Source organism: Grampus griseus (genome assembly GCF_964374135.1).
Source record: "Grampus griseus genome assembly, chromosome: 11".
NCBI classification, from domain to species: Eukaryota; Metazoa; Chordata; class Mammalia; order Artiodactyla; family Delphinidae; genus Grampus; species Grampus griseus.
The window spans coordinates 30,708,371-30,721,997 of record NC_139005.1 but is presented as its reverse complement, the minus strand read 5'-3'; the positions used below and the strand labels follow the sequence as shown (position 1 = coordinate 30,721,997).

The 13,627-nt window shown below is 35.9% G+C and overlaps 1 protein-coding gene and 1 pseudogene across 2 annotated transcripts in view; one reads left to right on the top strand and one right to left on the bottom strand.

Moving 5' to 3' along the window:
* REDIC1 (regulator of DNA class I crossover intermediates 1) overlaps positions 1-13,627 on the bottom strand; it is a gene marked incomplete at its 3' end in the record, with an annotated part of 72,885 nt that overhangs the window by 20,250 nt on the left and 39,008 nt on the right.
* LOC309830399 (large ribosomal subunit protein eL20-like) lies at positions 11,236-11,770 on the top strand (annotated as a pseudogene). The gene has a single exon. The product of its transcript is annotated as a large ribosomal subunit protein eL20-like (transcript).

The following is a 13,627-nucleotide window of genomic DNA, read 5'->3' as shown; positions in this document are numbered from 1 at the left end:
AAAGTTTTGGGTGCCCCAGGCCAAACAACAAACAGGGCAGGAACACAGCCCCACCCATCAGCAGACAGGCTGCTTAAAGTTTTCTTGAGCATGGCCCTGCCCACCAGAGGGGCAATACCAAGCTCCACTCACCAGTGGAGTCCCTTTATCAGGAAACCTCACAACCTCTTACACACCCTTAACCACCAGAGGACAGACAGAAGCAAGAACTACAATCCTGCAGCCTGTGGAACAGAAATTACGATCACAGAAAGTTAGACAAAATGAGAAGGCAGAGGAATACCTCCCAGATGAAGGAACAAGATAAAACCCCAGAAGAACAACTAAGAGAAGTGGAGATAGGCAATCTGCTGGAAAAAGAATTCAGAATACTGATAGTGAAGATGATCCAAGATGCTGGAAAAAGAATGGAGGCAAGGATTGAGAAGGTTCAAGAAATGTTTAACAAAGACTTGGAAGAATTAAAAACAAACAAACAGAGATGAACAATAACTGAAGTGAAAAATAGACTAGAAGGAATCAATAGCAGAATAACTGAGGCAGAAGAATGAATAAGTGACTTGGAAGACAGAATGGTGGAAATCACTGCTGCAGAACAGAATAAAGAAAAAAGAATGAGAAGAAATGAAGACTGCCAAAGAGATCTCTGGGACAACATTAAATGCACCAACATTTGCATTACAGGGGTCCCAGAAGGAGAAGAGAGAGAGAAAGGACCCGAGAAAATATTTGAAGAGATTATAGTCGAAAACTTCATTAACGTGGGAAAGGAAATAGCCACCCAAGTCCAGGAAGCACAGAGAGTCCTGGGCAGGATAAACCCAAGGAGAAACATGCCGAGACACGCAGTAATCAAATTGACAAAAATTAAAGATAAAGAAAAAATACTAAAAGCAACAAGGGAAAAGCAACACATAGAAGGGAACTCCCATAAGGTTAACAGCTGATTTCTCAGCAGAAATTCTGCAGGCGAGAAGAGAGTGGCACAATATATTAAAGTGATGAAAGGGAAAAACCTACAACCAAGAATACTCTACTGAGCAAGGCTTTAATTCAGATTCAATGGAGAAATCAAAAGCTTTACGGAGAAGCAAAAGCTAAGAGAATTCAGCACCACCAGACGAGCTTTGCAACAAATGCTAAAGGAACTTCTCTAAGCAGAAAAGAAAAAGCCACAACTAAAAATGGGAAAATTACTAATGGAAAAGCTCACTGGTAAAGGCAAACAAACAGTAAATGTAGGAAATCATCCGTACAAAATATGGTATCAAAACCAGCAATTGTGAGAAGAGGAGAGCACAAATGCAGGATATTGGAAAGGCATTTGAAATGAAAAGACAAGCAACTTAAAACAATCTTGCTTATATATAGACTGATATATCAAAACCCCATGGTGACTGCAAACTGAAAATCTACAATAGATACACACATAAAGCAGAATAAGCAATGCAAACACAACACTAAAGTTAGCCATCAAATCACAAGAGAAGAGAATGAAAGAGGAAGGGAAGAAAAAAGACCAATAAAAACAAACACAAAACAATTAACAAAATGGCAATAAATACATATATATCAATAATTACTTTAAATGTAAACAGATTAATTGCTCCATCCAAAAGACAGAGACTGGCTGAACAGATATGAAAACAAGACCCATATATCTTCTGTCTACAAAAGACCCAATTCAGATCTAGGGACACATACAGACTGAAAATTAGGGGATGGAAAAAGTGTTCCATGCAAATGAAAATCGAAAGAAAGCTGGAGTCACAATACTCATATCAGACAAAATACACTTTAAAATAAAGACTTTACAAGAGACAAAGAAAGACATTACATAATGATCAAGGGAACAATCCAAGAAGAAGATATAAAAATCGTAAATATATATGCACCCAAATAAGAGCACCTCAATATATAAGACAAATATTAACAGCCATAAAGGGAGAAATCGACAGGAACACAATATTAGTGGGGGACTTTAACACCCCAATTTCATCAGTGGACAGATCATTCAGACAGAAAATCAATAAGGAAACACAGGCCTTAAATGACACATTAGACCAAGTGGACTTAAATGATATTTACAGAGCATCCCATCCAAAAGCAGAAGAATACACATTCCTCTCAAGTGCACATGAAACATTCTCCAGAACTGATCACTGGGCCACAAAGTGAGCCTCAGGAAATTTAAGAAAATTGAAATCATATCAAGCATCTTTTCTGACCACAGCACTATGAGATTAGAAATCAACTAAAAGAAAAAAACTGTAAAAAAACACAAACACATAGAGGCTAAACAATATCCTACTAAACAACCAATGGAAAGAGGAAATCAGAAAAATACCTAGAGGCAGTTTAAAGGGTCTGGAGGAAAAAGAAGTTTGGCGGTCACAGAGAGGGGGTCTGGGAAGCGCCTGGCAAGTGGTTCTCCAGATTAAAGAACTTGACTGAAGTTAAGGAACTTCTGGACAGAGAGGCTTAAAATTTGGATGCATATCATTCCTCTAAAAGGATCTTGGTTCACTAGTCAGGGGTTGGGCTGAAGCTCCTGTGATGGGAGCTCTGAGTCCAAACCACTGGACTAACAGAGAACCTCAGACCCCAGGGAATATTCATTGGAGTGAGGTCTCCCAGAGGTCTCATCTCTGCACCAAGACTTAGCTCTACTCAACAGCCTACACACTCCACTGTTGGAAGCCTCAGGCCAAACAACCACTAAGATAGGAACACAATCCCACCCATAAAGAAAAAAAAAATGAGATGGCAAAAAAATATGTCACAGATGAAGGAGCAAAGTAAAAACTTACAGGACCAATAAATGAAGAGAAAATAGGGAATCTACCTGAAAAATAATTCAAAGTAATGATAGTAAAGATGATCCAGAATCTCAGAAATAGAATGGAGGCACGGATTGAGAAAACACAAAAAATGTTTAACAAAGATCTAGAAGAACTAAAGAACAAATAAACAGAGATGAGCAACACAATAATTGAAATGAAAAATACACTGGAAGAAATGAATAACCAAGGTAGAAGAACAAATAAGTGAGCTGGAAGACAAAATGGTGGAAATAACTGCCGAGAAGCAGAATAACGAAAAAAGAATGAAAAGAATTGAAGACAATCTCAGAGACCTCTGGGGCAACACTAAACACACCAACATTTGAATTATAGGGGTCCCAGAAGAAGAAGAGAAAAACAAAGGGTCTGAGAAAATATTTGAAGAGCTTATGGTGGAAAACTTCCCTAATATGGGAAAGGAAATAGTCACCCAAGTCCAGGAAGCACAGAGAGTCCCATAAAGGATACACCCTAGGGCAAACACACTAAGACACATATTAATCAATCTAACAAAAATTAAATTCAAGGAAAAAAATATTAAAAGCAGCAAGGGAAAAACAAAAAATAACATACAAAGGAGTCCCCATAAGGTTATCAGCTGATTTTTTAGCAGAAACTCTGCAGGCCAGAGGGAGTGGCAGGATATACTTAAAGTGATGAAAAAGAATAACCTACAACCAATATTAATCTACCCAGCAAGGATCTCATTCAGATTCAATGGAGAAGTCAAAAGCTTTTAGGACAAGAAAAAGCTAATAGAATTCAGCACCACCAAACCATTTAACCACAAATGTTAAAGAAACTTCTCTAGGTGGGAAACACAAGAGAAGAAAAAGACCCACAAAAACAAACCCAAAACAATTAAGAAAATGGTAATAGGAAAATACATATCAGTAATTACCTTGAATGTAAATGGATTAAATGTCCCAACCAAAAGATACAGACTGGCTGAATGGATACAAAAACAAGACCCATATATATCCTGTCTTCACTTCAGAACGAGGGACACATACTGACTGAAAATGAAGGGATGGAAATAGATATTCCATGCAAATGGAAATCAAAAGAAAACTGGAGTAGCAATACTCATATCAGATAAAATAGACTTTAAAATAAAGAATGTTACAAGAGATAAGGAAGGACATTACCTAATGATCAAGAGATAAATCCAAGAAAAAGATATAACAATTATAAATGTTTATGTACCCAACAAAGGAGCACCACGATACAGAAGGCAAACGCTAACGACCATGAAAGTGGAAATCGACAGTAATACAATAATAGTAGGGGACTTTAACACCCCACTTACACCAATGGACAGATCATCCAAAGAGAAAATAAATACAGAAACACAAGGTTTAAATGACAAAATAAACCAGATAGGTTTAATTATTATTTATAGAACATTCCACCCAAAAGTGGTAGAATACACTTTCTTCCCAAGTGAAAACGGAACATTTCTTGGGTCACAAATCAAGCCTCAGAAAATTTAAGAAAATTGAAATTGTATCAAGCATCTTTTCTGACCACAATGCTATGAGACTGGAAATCAATTACAGGAAAAAGACTATAAAAAACACAAATACATGGAGGCTAAACAGTGCAGTATGAAATAACCAAGATATCACTGAAAAATCAAAGAAGAAATTAAAAAATACACAGAAACAAATGAAAATGAAAACATACCCCCTAAAACCTCTGAAATGCAGCAAAATAAGTTCTGAGAGGGAAGTTTATAGCAATTCAATTTCACCTCAAGAAACAAGAAAAATCTCAAATAAACAATCTACCCTACACCTAAAGCAACTAGAGAAAGAAGAACAAAGAACACCCAAGACAGTATAAGGAAAGAAATCATAAAGATCAGAGCAGAAATAAATGAAACAGAAACGAAGAAAACATCAGCAAAGATCGATAAAACTAAAGCTGATTCTTTGAGAAGATAAACAAAATTGAACCCTTGGCCAGACTCATCAAGAGAAAAAGGGAGAGGTCGCAAATCAATAAAATTAGAAATGAAAAAGGAGAAATCACAACCAACACCACAAAACTACAAAGGATTATAAGAGACTACTACAAACAACTATATGCCAATAAAATGGACAGTCACAAAGAAATGGACAAATTCTTGGAAAGCTACAATTTTCCAAGACTGAACATGGAAGAATTAGAAAGTATAAACAGAAAGTATCACAAGTAATGAAATTTAAACTGTAATTAAAAATCTTCCAACAAACAGAAGTCCAGGACCAGATGGCTTCACAGGCGAATTCTATCAAACATTTAGAGAAAACGTAACACCTATCCTTCTCAAACTCTTCCAAAATATTGCAGAGGGAGGAACACCCCCAAATTCATTCTACAAAGCCACCATCACCCTGATACCAAAATCAGAAAAAGATATCACAGGGCTTCCCTGGTGGCGCAGTGGTTGAGAGTCTGCCTGCTAATGCAGGGGACACAGGTTTGTGCCCCAGTCCGAGAAGATCCCACATGCCACGGAGCAGCTAGGCCTGTGAGCCATGGCTGCTGAACCTGCATGTCCGGAGCCTGTGTTCCATAACGGGAGAGGCCACAACAGTGAGAGGCCCGTGTACCGCAAAAAAAAAAAAGATATCACACACAAAATATTATAGACCAGTATGACTGATGAACATAGATGCAAAAATCCTGAACAAAATACTAGCAAACAGAATCCAACAACATATTAATAGGATCATACACCACATCAAGTGGGATTTATCCCAGGGATTCTTCAATATATGCAAAACAACAAGTTTGATACACCATATTAACAAATTAAAAAAAACCATATGATCATCTCAATAGATGCATAAAAATCTTTTGACAAAATTCAACACCAAGTTATGATAAAAACTCTCCAGAAAGTGGGCATAGACAGAACCTATCTCAACATAATACAGGCCATACATGACAAACCCACAGCAAACATCATACTCAATGGTAAACAACTGAAAGTGTTTCTACTAAGATCAGGAAAAAGACAAGGATGTCCAATATCACCATTCTTATTCAACATAGTTTTGGAAGTCCTAGCCACGGCAATCAGAGAAGAAAAAGAAATTAAAGGAATACGAATTGGAAAAGAAGAAGTAAAACTTTCACTGTTTGCAGATGATAAAATACTATACATAGAAAATCCTAAAGATGCCACCAGAAAACTACTAGAACTAATCAATGAATTTGGTAAGGTTGCAGGATACAAAATAAATGCACAGAAATCTCTTGCTTTCCTATACACTAGCAATGAAAAATCAGAAAGAGAAATTAAGGGAACAATCCCACTTAACATTGCAACAAAAAGAATCAAATACCTAGGAATAAACCTACCTAAGGGAGACTTCCCTGGTGGTACAGTGGTTAAGAATCCACCTGCCAATGCAGGGGACATAGGTTCGAGCCCTGCTCCAGGAAGATCCTACATGCCGCAGAGCAACAAAGCCTGTGAGCCACAACTACTGAGCCCATGTGCCACAACTACTGAAGCCTGTGCACCTATAGCCCATGCTCCACAACAAGAGAATCCACCATAATGAGAAGCCTGCACACCTCAACGAAGAGTAGCCCCTGCTCTCTGCAACTAGAGAAAGCCCACACACAGCAACGAAGACCCAATGCATCCAAAAATCAATCAATCAATCAATCAATGTATTAAAAAAAGAAAAACATAAAACCCTACATCAGGAGGTGAAAGACTTAGAAAACTATAAAAACTATACTCAGAAAACTATAAAACACTGATGAAAGAAATCAAAGATGACATAAACAGATGGAGAAATATACCATGTTCTTGGATTGGAAGACTCAATACTGTGAAAATGACTATACTACCCAAAGCAACCTACAGATTCAATGCAATCCCTATCAAATTATCAATGGCATTCTTCACAGAATTAGACCAAAAAATTTTACAATTCATGTGGAAACACAAAAGACCCTGAATATCCAAAGTAATCTTGAGAAAGAAAAACGAAGCTGGAGGAATTTGGCTCCCTGACTTCAAACTATATTACAAAGCTACAGTAATCAAGACAATATGGTACTGGCACAAAAACAGAAATATAGATCAATGGCAAAGGATAGAAAGACCAGAGATAAACCCATGCACATATAGTGACCTAATTTATGACAAAGGAGGCAAGAACACACAATGGAGAAAAGACAGCCTCTTCAGTTAGTTGTGTTGGGAAAACTGGACAGCTACACGTGAAAGAATGAAATTAGAACACTCTCTAACACCATACACAAAAATAAACTCAAAACAGATAGAAGACCTAAATGTAAGACCAGACACTATAAAACTCTTAGAGGAAAGCATAGGAAAAACGCTCTTTGACATAAATCACAGCAAGATCTTTTTTGACCCACCTCCTAGGGCAATGAAAATAAAAATAAACAAATGGGACCTAATTAAACGTAAAAGCTTTTGCACAGCAAAGGAAACCATAAACAAGACAAAATGACAACCCTCAGAATGGGAGTAAATATTTGCAAATGAAACAACAAATGATTAATCTCCAAAATATACAAACAGCTCATGGAGCTCAATATCAAAAAACAAACAAGTTTCAAATTCTTTTTAAAGACTGAAATAATATCAAGCATGTTTTCCAACTACAATGGTATTAAACTACAAATCAATTACAAGAGGAAAATTGGAAAATTCAAACATGTGGAGATTAAACAAAATGCTCCTGAACAACCATGGGTTAAAGAAGAAATCAAAAGAGAAAAAAATATCTTGAGACAAATGAAAATGGAAATAACAACATAACAAGGCCTAAGGGATGTAGCAAAAACAGTTCTAAAAGGGAAATTCATGGTGATAAATGCCTACATCAATAAACAAAAGATCTCAAATAAACAAAGTAACTTTACACCTCAAGGAACTAGAATTAGAATGAACTGAGCCTACACATAGTAGATGAAATAAAATAACAAATTTCAGAGCAGAAATAAATAAAATAGAAAATAAAAAGATAATAGAAAAGATAAATAAAACTAAGAACTGCTTTCTTGAAAAGATAAAACAAAATTAACAAACTTATTTAGACACAACAACAACAAAAAAAGAGAGGACTCAAATAATAAAATCATAAATGAAAGAGGAGACACTACAACTGATACCACAGAAATACAAGTGATCATAAGACAGTACTCTGAACACCAACAAAGTGGACAACCTAGAATTTATGGAAAATTCCTAGAAACTACAACCTACAAGACTAATCCATGAAGAAATAGAAAATATGAACAGACTGATAATTAGTAAGAAGAACAAATCAGTAATCAAATACTTCCCAACAAACAAGTCTAGGACCAATGACTTCACTGATGAATTCTACCAAATATTTAAAGAAAGTTAATATAAATCTTTCTCAAACTCTTCCAAAAAACAGAAGATGAGGAAACACTTCAAAACTCCTTTTATAAAACCAGCATTACCTTGATACAAAAACCAGACAAGAAAAGAAAATTACAGGCCAATAACCCTGATGAACATAGATTCAAAAATCCTCAACAAAATATTAACAAACTGAATTCAACAATACATTAAAAGAATCATACAGCATGATCAAGTAGGATTTATTCCAAGGATAAGGATGGTTCAACATAACACAAATCAGTCAATGAGATATACCATATTAACAAAATGAAGGGTAAAAATCATATAATCATTGATATGAATGCACAAAAAGCACTTGCAAAAATTCACATCCATCTATGTCTAAAAATTTGTAACAAAAGAGTGTAAAGAGAATGTACCTCAACATAATAAAGGCCATGTATGACAAGCTTACAGCTAATATCACATTCAATGATGAAAAGCTGAAAGCTTTTTCTCCAAGATCAGGAACAAGAGAAAGATGCCCACTCTCACCACTTTTATTCAACATAATATTGGTAATATTTGCTAGAGTCAATGGACAAGAAAAAGAAAAGAAAAAGAAAGAAAAAGTATTCTAAACTGAAAGGAACAATTAAAATTGTCTGTATCTGCTTATAACACAATATTATATATAGAAAACGCTAAAGATTCCACTGTTGCCAAAAAAACTGTACAATAAACTCGGGTAAAGGATACATAACCATATGCAAAAATAAGTTGCATTTCTATACACTAACAATGAACTATCAGAATAAGAAATTAAGGAGACAATCTTATTTACAATTGTATCAAAAAGAATAAAATACCTAGAAGTAAGTTTAACCAAAGAGGTGAAATACCTGTATGCTGAAAACTATAGGACATTAATAAAAGAAATTGAAGACACAAATAAATGGAAAGATAGTCCATGATAATGAACTGGAATAATTAATATTGTTAAAATGCCCATTCTAGTCAGAGTCATCTGCATATTCAATGCAATCCCTGTGAAAATTCCAATGATATTTTTCACAGAAATAGAAAAAAAAAATCATAAAATTGGTATGGAACCACAACAAAACCCAAATGGCGAAGACAATATTGAGAAAAAAGAACAGAGCTGGAGGCATCATATTTCATAATCTCAAACAATATTAAAGATATAGTAATCAAAACAGTATGATGTTGACATAAAAACAGTATGATATTGACATAAAAACAGACACATAGACCAATGGAACAGAAAAGAAAGCCCAGAAATAAACCCATACATATTTGGTCAATCAGTTTATGACAAAGGAGCCAGGAATATACAATGGAGAAAGGACAGTCCTTTCAATAAACGGTGCTGGGAAAACTGAACAGCTACACACAAAAGAATGAAAAATGGACCCCTATCTTATATCATACATAAAAGTTAACTCAAAATGTATTAAAGACTTGAATATAAGACCTGAAGCCAAAAAACTACTAGAAAAATACACAAGTGGCAAAATCTTTGACAACCATCTTGGCAATGATTTTCTGAATTTGACACCAAAAGCAAAGGCAACTAAAGCAAATATAAACAAGTGGGACTACATCAAACTGAAAAGCTTTTCACAGAAGAGGAAGCCATCAAAAAATTGAAAAGCTAACCTACTGAATGGAAGAAAATACTTGTAAATCATATATCTGATATATATATATCATATATCTGAAAATATTTGTAAATCATATATCTGATAAGCCAAAATATATAAATAACTCATATAACTCAGAGTGAAAAAACAACAATCCCACTAAAAAATGGGCAGACAACCTGAACAGACATTTTTCCAAAGAAGATCTACAGGCAGCCAACAGGTACAGAAAAAGATGCTTAACAAAATGAATCATCAAGGAAATTCAAATCAAAACCACATCTGTGAGAATAGCTAGCATCAAAAATATAAGCAAAAACAAGCCTTGGCAAGGATGTGGAGAAAAGGGAACCCAGGTGCACTATTGGTGGCAATGTAAATTGTTCAGCTGCTACCGAAAAACAGAATGAGGTTTCCTCAAAAAAATTAAAAATAGGGTAAATCCTGAGTTCTCATCACAAGGAATTTTTTTCTATTTCTTTAATTTTGTATCTGTATGAGATGACGGATGTTCACTGTACTTATTGTGCTAATAATTTCATGACGCATGTAAGTCAAATCATTATGATGTATACCTTAAACTCATACATGCTGTATGTCAATTATATCTCAATAAAACTGGAAGAAAAAGTTAAAAATAGAACTACCATATGATTGAGCAATTCCACTTCTGGTATTTTTCCGAGGAAAAGGAGACACTAACTCAAAAATATTATCCTCACCACCATGTCCACTGAATCATTATTTACAATAGCCAAGACATGGAAACAACCTACGTGTCCATCAATGGATGAATAAAGAAGATGTGGTATATATATCTATATATACAAACACAATGGAATACTATTCAGCCATAAAAAGTAAGGAAATCCTGCCAACTGCAACAACATGGATGGACCTTGAGGGCACCATGCTAAGTGAAATAAGTCAGGCAGAGAAAGAAAAATACCATATGATCTCACTTATACATGTAATCTGAAAAAAAATCATAAATAGAATAGATTAGTGGTTCCTAGAGTCGGGGGGTGGGGTATGGGCAAAATTAGCCAATGTGGTAAAAATGTAGAAACTTACGATTATAAAATAAATAAGTCCTGGTGATGTAACGTACAGGATGGCGACTATAGTTAATAATACTGTATTTTATATTTGAAAGTTTCTAGAGAGTATATCTTAAAATTTCTCATCCAAAGAAAAAGAATTTGTAACTGTGTGGTGATCCATGTTAACTAGACTTATTGTGGCGATCTTTTCACAGTGGGTACACATATCAAATCACTATGTAGTACACTTTAAATAACTGTTATATTCAGTTATACCTCCATAAAAATAATAAAGTAGTTTCCTTTTTGAGGGTGGCAGCAAGCACGTATAGAACACCATGAAGGCCTCGGGCACACTTCCAGAATACAAGGTGGTGGGGCACTGCCTGCTGACCCCCAAATGCGGCATGTCTCCCCTCTACTGCATGTGCATCTTTGCACCTAATCATGTTGCCAAGTCCTGTTTCTGGTACTTTGTGTCTCAGCTGAAGAAGATGAGAGTATTCAGGGGAAATTGTCTACTGCAGACAGGTGTTGGAGAAATCGCCCCTGCGGGTGAAGAACTTTGGCTTCTGGTTGCGCTATGACTTCCGCAGCACTGAGAGTACCGGGACCTGACCACAGCCAGTGCGGTCACCCAGTGCTACCAAGACATGGGCACCTGGCACCGCGCCTGGGCCCACTCGATCCAGATCACAAAAACAGAAGAGATTGCAGCCAGCAAGTGCTGTCGACCAGCAGTCAAGCAGTTCCACGACTCCAAGATCAAGTTCCCACTGCCCTACAGGGTTCTCTGTTGCCAGCACAAGCCACACCTCACCACTAAGAGGCCCAACACCTTCTTTTAGACGCAGGCCCTCCCTGTCCCCAGGTCTGCCCAAATAAAACTCATTGGGAAAACCGGAAAAAAAAATTATTATATCCTCCAAGATGTTCTTCTTTCCTATTCCATTCCACATCCAACAAAGGATCTTGGAACACCCCTAATTACCCATACCCTACTATCTGCCATCCAAGAGGAGTTTTTGTTTGGTTTGATTTTTGGGTTTGGTTTGCTTGTTTGCTATCTCTTCATTAATTCTGCCTCAGTAGGAATTACCTGTCCCAAAGTTTCCCAACCAGTAGGCAGGTATAGCTCAGCTCCTCTACTGCTCCAATCCTTTTCTTCCTCTCTTATTGTGACTCCTGCCTTGGTCTCTCTTGTAAAATTTAAGATTTTAGCCAGGGTTCCACTATGCCTTTAGCCCTGTCTAGGCATCACAAATTAAAAGCTGATGGCTGCTCTACCTAAAGAACTCATAGCACCTGATACCCTTCAGGTTCTACCAGTGAGCTTATTTTCTTTTCTGACTTGCTCTAGACACATTCAAGCTGCCATAGATGTAGAGATTGTTTTTTAAGGATTCTAACCTGCTCATGATTCGTTCTTTAAGAGGATATATCTATATTATTCTTATTTAGAAAATATGAGTTATTTAAAGGAGTAACAGGATAGCATCTAATATTACTGACCACATTCCCTTCCTTAAAAATCTCTCCCATTTTTCTTTCCTATGACACCTTTCTTTGAGTACTCCCAAATCTCTCTAGCAGCTCATTCTCTCTCTCTCTTTTGATGGTAAACAATATTTATTTTCACTGATTATCAAACAGAAGGAAAATTAATACATAATTCAGTTTTATTCCGATTTTATTTACTGTATTAATTACTGAAATCTAACAGAATCTTGGAAAGCAGTTTTTAATGGAAATATAGTTGATTTACAATATTATTTAGATTAGGTGTATAGCATAGTAATTCAGTATTTTTGCAGATTATACTCCATTATAAGTTATTACAAGATAATTGTGCTAATTACCAGTGCTATACAATACATCCTTGTTGCTTATCTATTTTATACTTAGTCGTTTGTATCTATTAACCCCACACCCCTAATTTGTTCCTCCCTGCTTTCCTATCCCCACTGGTAACCACAAGTTTGTTTGCTATATCTGTGAGTCTATTTCTGTTTTGCATATGCATTCATATGTATTATGTTTTAGATTCTACACATAAATGATATCATACACTATTTTTCTTTCTCTGCCTGACTTATTTCAGAAAGCATAATATCTTCTAGGACCATAGGGTCATCAACATTGCTGCAAATGGCTAAGTAATGTTCCATTTTGTGTGTGTGTGTGTGTGTGTGTGTGTGTGTGTTTATCTCCCACATCTTCTTTATACATTACTTTGTTGATGGGCACTAGGGTTGCTTCCATGTCTTGGCTAGTATAAATAGTGCTGCTATAAATTTTGGGGCACATGTAACTGCAAGTTAGTGTTTTCTTTTTCTCCTGATATATATACTAAAGTGGGATTGCTGGATCATATGTTAACTCTATTCTTAGTTTTTTAAAGAACTTCCATACTGTTTTCCATAGTGGCTGCACCAATTTACATTCTCACCAACAGTGTACAAGTGTCCCCTTTTCTCCACATCCTCTCTAACACTTGTTATTTGTAGACTTTTTGATGATAGCCATTCTGACAGTTGTGAGGTGATATCTCATTGCTGTTTTGATTTGCATTTCTCTAATAATTAGTGATGTTGAGCATCTTTTCATGGGCCTGTTGGCCATCTGTATGTTTTCTTTGAAGAAAAAGTCTGTTCAGGTCTTTGATCATTTTTTGATTGGTTATTTGGTTTTTTTGATATTGAGTTGTATGAGCTGTTTATGTATTTTTTG